This window comes from Podarcis erhardii (genome assembly GCF_964252035.2).
Source record: "Podarcis erhardii genome assembly, chromosome: 3".
NCBI lineage: Eukaryota > Metazoa > Chordata > Lepidosauria > Squamata > Lacertidae > Podarcis > Podarcis erhardii.
Window position 1 is genome coordinate 78,065,826 of NC_138507.1, and position 14,033 is coordinate 78,079,858.

Consider the following 14,033-nt stretch of genomic DNA (forward strand, 5'->3'; position numbering starts at 1 on the left):
CGAAAGGGGAGGGACGAAGGCCGCAGCCAATGAGGAAGGACCACGCGCCCCTTCAAAACAAGAGGAGGCAGTTTGTAACTGTCACGCGGAGGGGAAGGTCCCGCGGGGCGGGGGTTGGCGCTCGAGGGGCTGATGTGTGGCGCAGTGAGGGGAAGAAGGGGCAAGGCGTTAAAAAAAAAGTGACGCAATAGCATCGCTTGAGAAAGGCTTCTGTGCCTCGTAACTCCCACAATTGCACTTAGCGTTAATATGTAGAGGTGTGTTGCTCGCCCCTTCCTGCGTTTCAAACCCGTCACGCTCAAATTCCCTGAAGCAGCGTTTAATGTATATATTTTTGTCTCTGCACATATGCGCCTCCTGAATAAACAGGAGGAGGGATGTCTTTCACTTTGTAGCTTTAAGAACCCAGGCCCTTTGACAATGAGCTGATGTGTCATGTTGGGGAAGAGGAATATTATTTTTTATAAGATAATAAAGGAAATTGTAGCACTCAAAAAAAAAAAAAAAAGGAATGCCACAGATTTTTTAGGAGTCTGAATTTCTGTCGAAGGAATGTAATCATGAAATCAGTACATTTCTTGTAAATACTGAGGCAATGTTCAGGGTTTTGTGGGGCTGTGACAAGGGTGTTCCTGCTTCCTTCCTCATTGTGCTTAAGGAAACCGTTCCAGTCACAATATCATTAATCTTCCTTGCTGCCTTGCATTGTATGTGTTTGTGTGTGAGAGAGACCCATGAAAGCTCAAGCCCTTTTCTCAGCCAAATTTCTGAAACCGGTGCCCACCGAATGCAGTGAAGTCAGTTGCTCTGCAAGCTTCATCAACTCACCCCTATGCTTTTAAAATTGGATTTCTACACCGTGACAGAGGCAGTTATGCATCTCAACACTCAGATCAACCATAATTGCATATAGTTCTCGTAAGAAGACTTGCTGGATCAGTCCAAAGGCCCACTTAGTCCAGCATCCTGTTCTCCCAGTGGCCCATGGGAAGCAACGTCTATGGGAAGCCTGCAAGCTGGACTTGAATGCTGGTACACAGCACTGGTATCAGAAGTATAATTTCATAGAATCATAGAATCATAGAGTTGGAAGAGACCACAAGGGCCATCGAGTCCAACCCTCTGCCAATGGGATCATTTGGGATCATTTGGCCTTTGGTGGATTAATTTATGGTTTCCAAGTGGAGGTGACTTGTGCAGGGTTCCATATCAGAAAAGGTATGTGAGTGACTGCTCTCCCAAATAAATGAGCTACTTAGAAATCAGTTTCTTAGTTTTGCCTCCCTGAATAGGTTATAGGGCCTCATGTCTGGGAAAAAGTTCACCTGCCATATTATATTTCAGAGGAATTTGCCATGTGTGCACTTGATAAATAATATATTGCTATGTGGAGATTATTGACTCTACTCATGTAACCAGGCTAAATGCTTTATCATAGAGCAGATGGCAGCTTGTTTTTTAATTTTAACCCATTTGTCTGCAGTAGGTTCTTTCAGTAATGTTCCTTTTTTATCAGGATGAGACTTGGAAAGGATATAAGTTATATCTGCTGGGTACAGACTACTAAATCACATTTTGACTGGAAAAGCATAATAGTTATTACTAAAATTTTCACAAAAGCATAACCAGGCACTTTAGGTATGATGTTTTTCACCTTGTAAGTTCAAGTCCATTTATCATAAGGCTCCTGGAAAGCTCTCAGTGAATACTGATATACTGTATATAGTGGTGTGCCCTATAGATCACTGGGAGCCAAAATGCAAGTTTATTTCAAGATTCAACTTACAACAAGAGGATTCAAAATTTATTTGCAGTAAAACATGCTGAAATTGTTGATGATGATTGATCATCTGTCACAGAGAAAAATGGGATCATATACTTAATTTTAGTGTTTTGCTAAAGGCTGACAAGAATGAAACAAACTGTGACTCTGATCTGTTTAGAAACCTTTCTTAGCTTTGCCTGAAGCAAATAGAAATTGTAGCTTTTGTGCTGCTTGAACTGATAGGTCACTATGTTTCCTTCTTCTAAAGATTAACTTTATGATGGAATACCTCATTTTGCAGCCATACAAAAAAGCACACGTCTCCATTGTACTGTCATATTAGTAATATGTTGTTCCTTCATTTTTACACAGCAGGAAGAAATAAAGAATACTGTGTTTCTCTATTTGTGGTGGTGTTCCAGTTCTGTTGTTTTTGCCCATTTCTGATTCTGGTGCTTACATGGCATGCAGGCATGCACCTATAGGTTCATCTAAATGGCATAGGGGTCCAATAGTTGCAAAACTGAAAAATAATGTTAAGGTTCCATTTGTGGGTATATGATGAGAATTATTCTAACAGATTAAAGATCTGGGGGAAATTATAACTTTGTTCAGACTTGGATGTTTTCCTGTGATGAGTCTGTAAGGGTCTGGGACTGGTGGTGGGACTGATCCTTACCTGTTTGCAATACTACATTCTTTCTCTAAATCTTTATAGTGGTGGTCAGTTGCTCTGGACCTGAAGCTTTCATTATGAAGCAGTATATTCTGGGATACCATCTGTATACAGTATAAGCTTCGGTTACGTGCATCTCCTTGTTATCCAAAACAGTTGCAGTCCCTAATGCATAACTCATTACATCGAAAATTCCCTCAAGTATGCAGTTTTATTCAATGTTCCTTCCCTGTGTTACTTCTATAACTATAGAACAATCTCAATTACACACTTCACAGGTGTGGTCCAAATAATGACTGTTTGTTTAAGCCCTTTGAGAGTTTAGATCTAAAACATCATAGACATGTGAGGCTAAACCACTATTTCTGACTTACAGATATGAAATACTGAAGAAATATTATAAAGCTTTATTATTTAAAAATCTGATTACAATAATTTAAAATTGCTGGTTGGCTGTCTAGGGAGCTGCTCTGTGGAGTATAAAGTGTAGATTTGTGCCATGACAGCACTCTCTTTTGCCTTGGTATGATTATTGCTGTCTAGGCATACAAAAAGCAAGTTGTAGGGGACATGAGTGGCTCTGTGGTCTGAACCACTGAGCCTCTTGGGCTTGCTGATTGGAAGGCCGGCAGTTTGAATCTGTGCGACAGGGTGAGCTTCTGTTGCTCTGTCCCAGCTTCTGTCAACCTAACAATTTGAAAGCATACCAGTGCAAGTAGATAAATAGGGACCGCTGTGGCAAGAAGGTAAACGGCATTTCCATGCACTCTGGTACTCGTCATGGTGTCCTGCTGTGCCAGAAGCAGTTTAGTCGTGCTGGCCACATGACCCGGAAAACTCTCTGTGGACAAACACCGCCTCCCCACCTGAAAAGCGAGATGAGCGCTACACCCCATAGTTGCCTTTGACTGGACTTAACCATCCAGGGGTCCTTTACCTTTATCTTACAATAAGCTAGTTGTGCCTTGTTATTTCCCGTGGTGGGGCTTAAACTGACGTCCTGTATCTAGGTGCTCCTGTAAGAAGTTATATGTTGTTTCCTTTATTGCCTGTCCTAGTTCTTCCCTATCTGGGGTAATCTTGAATCCATGTTCACTCGTCTTCTCTTTAGGTGCTATATTGAAATATCTGCCCTCCCTTTCCTTTGTATTATGCAGTCTCTGTGTATGCTTGGAGTCTGACAGTTGCTGAATCTTCTTGTAGCTCTTGCCTTGGAACCCTACTGAAGTGCCTTCTGTATATATACTGCTGCATGCCACCCCAATCTAAGCAGTGCAAGAGTCCAGCTGCTTACCCAGGGTTTGCTTCCTCAGAATGAAAGACAGTGGAGACTGTGGTGTCTTTATGATATATGGTTTAATTACACATATCTACCATTAACACCTCAAAAAGGTATTGTTTCTCCCATAGTTGCAGCCTTGGATTCACGTAGAAATCAAGCATGACTCTGTCTCTCAGCTGCCCAGCCTGCTTTCAGCTTCTAGCTCAACTCTGGCCTTTGTCTTTCTAACTAACTGTTCCAGCAAAGGAATTCTTTTTGGATCCAGGAATTAGAAGGGACTCAGGCATACAGCTTCCCACCTCTCCCTGCAAAAACTCACAACAGTATGCATAGGATTGTGCTGCTAGTCTGTGAGTATTAGTCAGACTGAATAATTGTGCACCAGCAATCAAGTGGTACAATTCCAGGAGCTCTCCCATGTGGATATTTTTAATATATTTGGCTCTGAATTGCATTGCAATCAAATGTGGAGGATAGGGTGGGGGTTGATATATTTCTGTTATAAAGGATTTGGTGCTTTTTCCAAGGGAAGGCTCTAGAGTGCCTTTATGACAAATGACTAGAATATTTTTAATAACTGTTGAATCATGCAACTTTTAAAATTGCTATATAATTGCATTATGCCCAGGACTGAAACTCAGCAGAGCTTTATACTAATTAGCTGGGAACAGTTTCAGGTGCTGCTATTGCTGCCAGCTCAATAGAAAACTGTCTGTTAATTATAGTGAGATCAGCATTCAACCTTTTCTAAGGTACAAACACAAAGTGCAAGTTGTCATACTAGTTATGGTGTTTCAAAAAATAAAAATAAAACAGTATTTCCAAGAATCACTTGCCTCTAATTCATGTAATACAAACTATTATGGTAATAATGGAAAATATATGAAAATACAGTGGTGCCCCGCAAGACGAACGCCTCGCAAGACGGAAAACCCGCTAGACGAAAGGGTTTTCCGTTTTGGAGGCGCTTCGCAAGACGAATTTCCCTATGGGCTTGCTTCGCAAGACGACAGCCCATAGGGAAATCTCCGGGACAGTGGGGAAGCGCAGCTCATCTTCCCCGCTGTCCTCGGACCTCCTCCGAAGCCTGGCGGCGGAGCGGGGACACCTCCTCCCGCCGCCGGGCTTCGGAAGGATGCCCCGATGCCGGGCGGCGAGGCGGGAACGCCTCCCCCCGCCGCCCGGCATCGGAACGATGTCCCGAAGCCGAGCGGCGGGGCGGGAAAGTCTCCCCCCGCCGCCCGGCATCGGAACGATGTCCCGAAGCCGAGCGGCGGGGCGGGAACGCCTCCCCCCGCCGCCTGGCTTCGGGGCGGGAAAGCCTCCCCCCGCCGCCTGGCTTCGGGGCGGGAAAGCCTCCCCCCGCCGCCCGGCTTCGGGGCATCGTCCCGATGCCGGGCGGTGGGGCGAGAAAGCCTCCCCCCGCCGCCTGGCATCGGAACGATGTCCCGAAGCCGGGCGGCGGGGCCGCGAAGCCTGGGCGCGCTGGCAACTCTCCGCAAGGAGCGCTCCCGCTGATTGCGGAGAGGTCTGCGAAGCCTGTCCTGGACCTCTTCTGAAGGCAGGCGGGGGGCAAAAGTCTTTGTCCCCCCTGCTTGCCTTCCCAGGGGCTTTTAAATCGCCCGGACAGCGGAGAAGTCCTCCGCTGTCCCGGGCGATTTTAAAATGCCGCCCGCCAGAAGAGGTCGGGGGAAGGCGGTTTCCATAGGAACGCATTAATTGATTTTCAATGCATTCCTATGGAAAACCGTGCATCGCCAGACGAAAAACTCGCAAGACGAAGAGACTTGCGGAACGAATTAATTTCGTCTTGCGAGGCACCACTGTAAATCCTTAGGATGGTTTGATTTTCTGTTTTATGTCTTTGAGGACACAAGCACTGTCGCATGATGCAAGTTACAGAAGCAAAACAATAAAGCTAGAGATACACACAGATAACTGAATCTTTCCTGGATAATTTTAGAATATACAGTGGTACCTCGGGTTACAGATGCTTCAGGTTACAGACACTTCAGGTTACAGACTCCGCTAACCCAGAAATAGTACCTCAGGTTAAGAACTTTGCTTCAGGATGAGAACAGAAATCATTCGGCGACAGCAGCAGGAGGCCCCATTAGCTAAAGTGGTACCTCAGGTTAAGAACAGTTTCAGGTTAAGAACGGACCTCCAGAATGAATTAAGTTCTTAACCTGAGGTACCACTGTATATGTTCAATGCTGTTTGAGGGGTGCAGTTTACATAACTAATTTAATTAAATTTTAATAGGAAAAATTAAAGTGCATTAGTACAGAGATGCAGACATATCTATTTTCCTTGGAACAGAACAATCCTAACTTACTCATAATCAGTGCAGTATGTGCAAAATATAGTAGTGTCCTAAGCTTTCATTCTTTCTGGGTATGAAAGTCTCCAAGTGTAACTGCACTCATTTAGTTCCACTATGCCGGAGAATTTGAACAGTGCACATTCTATCTGAATTCACAGATGCACTTGTGAGAAGCATGGTATTGAAGTGCAATGAAACCTGAAAAAGTGTGAATGGTTGTATATGTTAAGCCACTTCTGTACCAATTCTTTACATCCTGTCAGTGGATAAGGATTTTATTGGGCATGGCCTTTTCTTGCTCCCCACTCCCAAAAACAATCCAAGTTTGGGGTGATAATGTCTCAATATTGCACCTACACTTTAGCTGAAACTGTTAATGAGTTAATTGTTTTCATTCCCAGATATACCTGGCCCTGAATTACGGTATTTTTTGCACCATAACACTCACTTTTTTCCTCCTAGAAAGTAAGGGGAAATGTCTGTGCGTGTTATGGAGCGAATGCCTGTGGGTGGCGGGGGGGGGGGATCTGCTGCAGTCGTGAGCAGAGGATCCATGGTTCCCCTTCCTTCCCTCCTCCGTGGTTACAAAGCATGGATCCACATGGATCCTCAGGATTTTTGCATTGGGCTACTCCAAACTCACTATCAGATCACATGTCTGTGGCCACAGCATGAACCACAAAAATCATATATCCACTATTTCGTTTAGAATATTTTTTTTCTTGTTTTCCTCCTCTAAAAACTACGTGCGTGTTATGGTCTGGTGCGTGTTATAGAGCGAAAAATACGGTATTATCTGTAAACTAGTATTTTTTTTAATCATATCAATTTCACTTTCAAAAAAAGTTAAGTTTTGCCAGAATCTGGTAATTGTTGTTGGACGCTTTGAAAAGTTTGCCTGCTTTGAAAACTTTCGCTCCTTAAACTTTAAAAGAGGTTTAAAATCAGTATTTGAATTCTTTAGCTTTAAGTTAGTAGTAAACAATGGGAATCAGTATGTTACTTTCAGGCTAATAAATCATTAGTGGGAGTATGACGATTGTTAAGTATTAAGCAATAATATGTACTGTTTGAAGGCGTCCTGCTGTCTTCAATGATGATTTTCAATCGCCTGATGAAGTAGGAGCTTAAAAATATGTTATGTACTGAAGTTTTCACCCTGGGCCAGCATGGGGATACTGTAGATAGTTTTCACTCAGGTCCACATATGCAAATAAGTGATTGAAAGTGACGTTCAGTGATTGGATAGTTACAGAAAGTTGTTAAAGTTGTGTTGTAATGGAGCTCTATATAAGCAGGCTGGCTGAACCTTTCAGTTCAGTTCAGTTCAGTTCTGGCCTGTGAATAAACAAGAGCTGTTTGAAGAATCGCTGTGTCGTCTGATATGTTCACCCACAACTTAACAAAATATATACCACACACAAATATATTCTGAAAGAGAAAAAGATATAGAGCAGGAAACAAGAAGTCATGCAGTTAATGGAAGAGATGAGATCAGATTTAGAAGAGGAGGGGAGAGAGAAAGTACATCTTTTTTAAAAAAGTACAAAGAACTATTAATATCTCAAATGAATAATCATGCACTAAAAATTAACTTTATTTTTTTAGAAACATTCAAAATTGTTCTGAGACAATAGTTAGGTCTATGGAGATAAAGAGATCATTTCCAAATTTTACCATATGGGGAATACACAGGCTTCTTTATTAGTACAGTTTGTAGTGCCAGATTGGAACACAGCAAAAGGCCAAGTTGGGGAAATCTTACTTTGTGCATCTCTGGATGTCTGAGTTATTGGAACTGCTGCCTTCAGTGAACAGCTGTTTCTGCTGTTCTACTGTTTCTGCTTCCACAGCTAGTATACCCTCTCAACATTTTCAAAGGCAAAGGGCCCAGTCATGAGCCTACTCCCAAGTTCAATATTCCTGGGACACCTCTGGATCAGAGACATGCAGCTGTTCTCAAAGCACTGTCCTGTGCTTCTGCTACTCCCCTGCCCCATAACAGGCCTTTGGACCATAAGAAAATAAATTTCTGTCTTCATTTTGAAATCTACCTCTTCTTTCAAACTAACATTAGCAAGAGAGTTCCAACCCCATGGTGATGAATGCATTTATTTGCTTATCAATACATTCCTTATGATCATATATAAAAAGTCACCTTATGCAAGTTCAATTAAAATGGCAGCTAAAAATAATCCCAAAGAATACAATTCACAAAATAGAAGCAGCTATGTGTTGACACAATTATTACAGTTCAGTCCTATACAGTTGTACTTGAGTTCCATGGCTGGAATGTGTCGTTGAAATGGGATACCTCTTGTTTGTCTGGTTGGAGGATGAACAGATGTGTGGGTGTACAGACCTCCGAGTTTTGAATGGTTATAGCTCACTGTAAGTCATATTACTTATTGCACCTAGCAGATATTTATTCAGCCTGCAATCCCCATCTTTGCAGGAAGGGCCATTGTATAGTGGAAAGCATCTGCTTTGTTTGCAGAAGTTCCCAGGTTCAATCCCCAAGTAAAGGTGGGATAAAACACTACCTGAAATCTTGGAGAGCAACTGCCAGTCAGGGTAGACCAGGGCTGGCTCTAGATATTTTGGCATCTGAGGTGAACCACAAAATGACACCCAGCTCTCAGCTCTCTCTGCCAGGGAAGAAGAGGGGAGTGACGATTTACATTAGGAACGAGGAATAAATATCTACATCAGGAACAAGGGTGGGAGGAGATGCTATCAAGGCAGCATGAGAGTGGGTGCTGTAGTTGCTGCTGGCATTGCAGCTGTGGCAGTCGTCAGTGTGTTCCTTGGAGGCTAGATCTGCTGTCCCTGTGGATCCTGCCACCTGAGGCGGTCATCTCACCTTGCCTCATGGGTGGGCCGTCCCTGGTGTATATTGAGCTAGATGGACCCAATGCTCTGACTCAGTATAAGGCAGCTCCCTGTGTAACCTACAAGCTGACCTTATGGCTACTCCCATTCAATCTAACTTTTTGTATTTTTTCTTAAATCCTCCTCCTTCACCACCTGTATAACATCTTGCCTGATGAAGTGTTCTGAAGTACTGAAAAGTTTGCAACTCTTTGTGACATTTCTGGCTGCCCCTAGCAAATGTATTGGCCAGCTTTGGATTTTGTATACAGAACTGCAGCCTCATGTATACGCCATACCTTCAAAGCACATTTGAACCACATTGCCCTCTCAAACAATTCTGGGCACTGTTGTTCTTTAAAGGTTGCTAGGAATTGTGACTCTCTGAGGAGTAAGCTATAATGCCTACAATTCTTTGAGGGGGAAAAGGTGCTTAAAAATATAATGTGTATGCAGCCACAACCTTCCTGAAGACGGCACTGGAAAGATAATGTTGTTTCTAGTCATAGCAAGCCAGCCAATTCCAAGTCCTGATGGAGAGGAACTAAATTCTGGGTGCAAATAATAGTGTTTTTCTTCCACTCACAGGGTTATAATTCAATATTTTGGCCTTTCTGATTTGTACATACAGTATTTATTCAATCTATCTTTATTAGGATGAAGTGAGGTCCTGTCAAGTTTTGCAAACGAACCAGATAATGCTTGAGATTCACCGATACACTCATAGGTGGATGAACCGCAGACAAATTACTATGTCCGTGTCTCAGCTCCTGAATTACCATTACCGAAATGTAGATCTAAAAAATTTCCACTTCCTGCCTACCTTGAGAAACACCATGCACCTATTTATGACCTTTAGGTCATCAACCCTCCCATCTCGACTCATGGAGATAAAGGATACCCTATGGTGGTTCCATTCTCTCCGCCCAGTGAGGGTATTTAAGGACGAAACAAGGAGGCAATTGGTCCCTTGCATAGAGTCAAAGCTAATGCGGATAAAGGAAACCAAGCTCAACACTAGAAATACTAATTGCCCGAAAGAAAAGAACTTTGTAAGCCTAGAATTACAAGACCTGAAGAAGAGGCTAATGAGTATAAAGACTGAGATTTCTACCCAAAATATAAGGACAGTAGAGCCTAGAGCACAATATTTAAAGACGTCCAACAGCTCTTTATCCCATAGAAAGACATCAGTGCAACTCCCTGTTCCCTTTTCAAACGACACCAAATTAGATGAGGAATTTGGCGCCTCCAACATTTCTATGGCAACAACACCTAAAGAACTCTATGTTGCTGACAATCTGGAGATATCCAGCACCAAATCTACATCTGGACCTTTGCCTAATGTTCCAAAAACTTATCAGAATGATCAGCCTTCTCTACTGTACTCCTGGCGAGACAGGATGGACAGATCTTCCGAATTCGAATCTGGCTCTTTGTTGGCCAGTGATCCACATTTTATAACACATACCTCATTAATACTTCCACAGCCACAGATAGAACCAACAATCCTCCAATTAACCCAGGAGGGAGAGGGGGATTGACAGTTAATGAAACACCATGGGACTGTCTCCCCCGCTTGGGGTGCAGTTGGTTGGGTTTTATCTTCTAGGGATACTTACCCTATCAGACCTCCACCTCTTTCCCATACCATTTTGACCCAGGAGTCCTGGCCCAAGGATGACTTGTTATTGGGGGGATGTTACCCATCTATTGGGGAAGCTAGTATGGGATCTGGGATTTCCACAATTGAAGGGCTAGGGAGGAATGGCGGTGGGGCTAGATATCTCTATTGGCGAAGGGTTTTGAGATGCAGTGATCCTCGAACCCCTTCCAATCTACGCCCCATCCCAAGGGATGAGGGTAGGGAGAGCAAGGATTACACACCTCCGTCATTGGTGCTGTGCAAAGCCAGGTCCATAGGCAACAAAACCGCCACCATGCGTGACTTTTTTGTCTCGCAGGGGATTGACCTGGCTTGCGTGATGGAGACCTGGGTACGGGAAGGCGAAGTAGTCTCCCTACATGAGATAACACCCCCAGGTTTCTCTGTCCTCCATCAATCGCGGACTGTGGGTCGGGGGGGAGAAGTAGCGTTGTTATTCCGGGAGGATTGCTCTTTCAGAGCTCTGCCATCACCGGCGATCTCCGGCATTGAATGTGTTGGTCTCGTGTGGGGCACCAAGGAGAGCTTGGCTGTCTGGCTGGTGTACCGACCACCCAGCACACCTGCAGCCACCCTGTCAGACCTGCTGGAGGTGGTGGCGGGCTGGGCCTTGGAGTTCCCAAACCTACTGGTTTTGGGAGACTTCAACGTCCATGCCGATGCCGCTCCCTCCTCACAGGCTCTGGACCTAGTGACTTCCATGGCAACACTAGGGCTCTCCCAGTTTGTTTGGGGCCCCACTCATCAAGCAGGCCACACGCTGGATCTGATCTTTGGGGCTGGCATAGATGTGATCATGCTCCCCGCTGTGGAAGTGCCATGGTCTGATCACTACGCTCTGAAAGCCAAGATTGACTTCCCGCTCCTCCCTGGCTCGGGTGGCAAACCTATTTGGGCTCGTTCACAAAAACTGATGGATCCTGATAGATTCCGACAAGCCTTGTGGAACCCTGCTCCTCCTGGCGACTCATTAGATGACCTTGTTGAGGACTGGAATAACCGGCTCTTGGCAGCCATTGATGAGATCGCGCCTAAGCGCCCTCTGCGACCCCGTCAAAACCGGGCCCCTTGGTTTACTGAGGAGCTCCGGAAAATGAAGCGGGATCTCAGATGGCTAGAGCGAGTATGGCGACGGACTCGTGATGGAGCCTCAAGAACATCTTATAGGACGCTTATGAAAGCCTATGAGATGGCTATGAAAGCTGCTAAGAAATCTTACTTTGCAGCTTCCATTGCATCCGCTAGCTCTCGCCCGGCACATCTTTTTAGAATAATTAGGTCAATAACATCCTTAGGAGGACAACCAAATTTAAGCACAAATTCAACCCACAGCTGTGAGGCATTTGTGAGCTTTTTTGCGGAGAAAGTCCTGTTGCTCCGCCGTGACCTCCCTGCCAATTTAGATACAGTGACTGAACTGGAGGCCCCTCGACTGACTTCAGGTCCAGTGTTGGACCATTTTGATCGGATACTCCCTACTGATGTGGATAGATTCCTCCAAGTTGGTAGGCCCACCACCTGCCTCCTTGATCCGTGCCCGTCTTGGCTGATTAGGGAGTGTCCAGATGTTGCGCGGACCCCCCTGGTTGAAATTATCAATTTGTCCCTTGACACGGGGTCATTCCCAGGGGAACTGAAGGAAGCAGTGGTGTGTCCACTCTTAAAGAAAACTTCATCAGATCCCTTAGACCTATCCAATTACCGCCCAGTTTCAAATCTTCCATACCTGGGTAAGGTAACTGAGAGAGCGGTTGCTGAACAGCTTGGTAGGTTTCTGGAGGAAACATCGGCATTAGATCCATTTCAGTCCGGTTTCCGTCCTGGTTTTGGGACGGAGACGGCTCTGGTTGCCCTAACAGATGATCTCCGTAGACAACTGGATCGAGGCGGGTCAGGACTGCTGATCCTTTAGATTTCCTTTTAGATTTGTCAGCAGCCTTTGACATGGTCGATCATGATCTTCTGGACCACCGCCTCGCAGACGTGGGGAAACAGGGCATAGCCCATAACTGGTTGTGCTCTTTTATCTCTGGTTGGGGACAGAGGGTGGCACTAGGGAGGGAAATGTCGTCGCGCCACTCCTTGGTGTGTGGAGTGCCGCAGGGCGCAATTCTCTCCCCGATGCTTTTTAACATCTTTATGCGCCCCCTTGCCCAGATTATCCAGAGCTTTGGGCTGGGCTGTCACCAATATGCTGATGACACTCAGCTCTATCTGCTGATGGATGGCCACACTGACTCGGCCCCGAACACACTGACCAGATGCTTGGAAGCTGTAGCTGGATGGTTTCGTGGGAGCCGATTGAAACTAAATCCTTTGAAGACAGAGGTCCTATGGCTGAGTCGGGATGGCATGGGGATGAGGGACCAACTCCCTTCTCTTGCGGGGGCCCAATTAGTGCCACTGCCTTCCGTTAAGAGTTTGGGTGTAATCCTTGACGCCTCCCTTTCCATGGAGGCGCAAGTTACAGCAACAGCCAAGGCGACATTTTTCCACCTTCGCCGCATCAAGCAGTTGGTCCCTTACCTTTCCCGCCCCGACCTGGCCACAGTGATCCATGCGACGGTCATCTCCAGGCTTGACTACTGTAATTCGCTCTATGCGGGGCTGCCCTTGAAGCTGTCCCAGAAACTCCAGCGGGTACAGAATGCTGCAGCGAGGCTCCTCACGGGGTCTCTGCCATGGGAGCATATTCACCCAGTGCTTTTCAAGCTGCACTGGCTCCCGGTGGAGTACAGGGTCAGATTTAAGGTGCTGCTTTTGACCTTTAAAGCCCTTCACGGCCTAGGACCCTTGTACCTACGGGACCGCCTCTCCTGGTATGCCCCACGGAGAGCCTCAAGGTCCATAAATAACAACACCCTAGTGGTCCCAGGCCCTAAGGAAGTTAGATTGGCTTCAACCAGAGCCAGGGCCTTTTCAACTCTGGCTCCGGCCTGGTGGAACGCTCTGCCTCATGAGACCAGGGCCCTACAGGATCTGATTTCTTTCCGCAGGGCCTGTAAGACAGAGTTGTTCCGCCTGGCCTTTGGCTTGGAGCCAATTTGATTCCCTCCCTCCCTCTCTTTTTCTTTTCCTTCTCCTCCTTCATTTTAATGTTGTATTTTATTTTTGTTTTTAAGTTGTTATCATTCATCTTGTTTTTATTATTGCTTGTAAGCCGCTCTGAGCCCGGCCTTGGCTGGGGAGGGCAGGATATAAATAAAAAAATATTATTATTATTATTATTATTATTAATTAAATTATCCCCAGACACTAGCTATCAAAGAAGCCTACAGCTGCCACTTTGTCCCAGAAATAGTGCATAATCAGAAAGATACTTACTCTGAAGTTTAATTGAGTTCAGTAGGACGGCCTCCAGTAAGTTTTTAATATTGCAGTTTTAGTAATGCAGAACTAGAACTACTATATACTAAGCTGTAATGATGCGAGTAGACAAATTGCTGC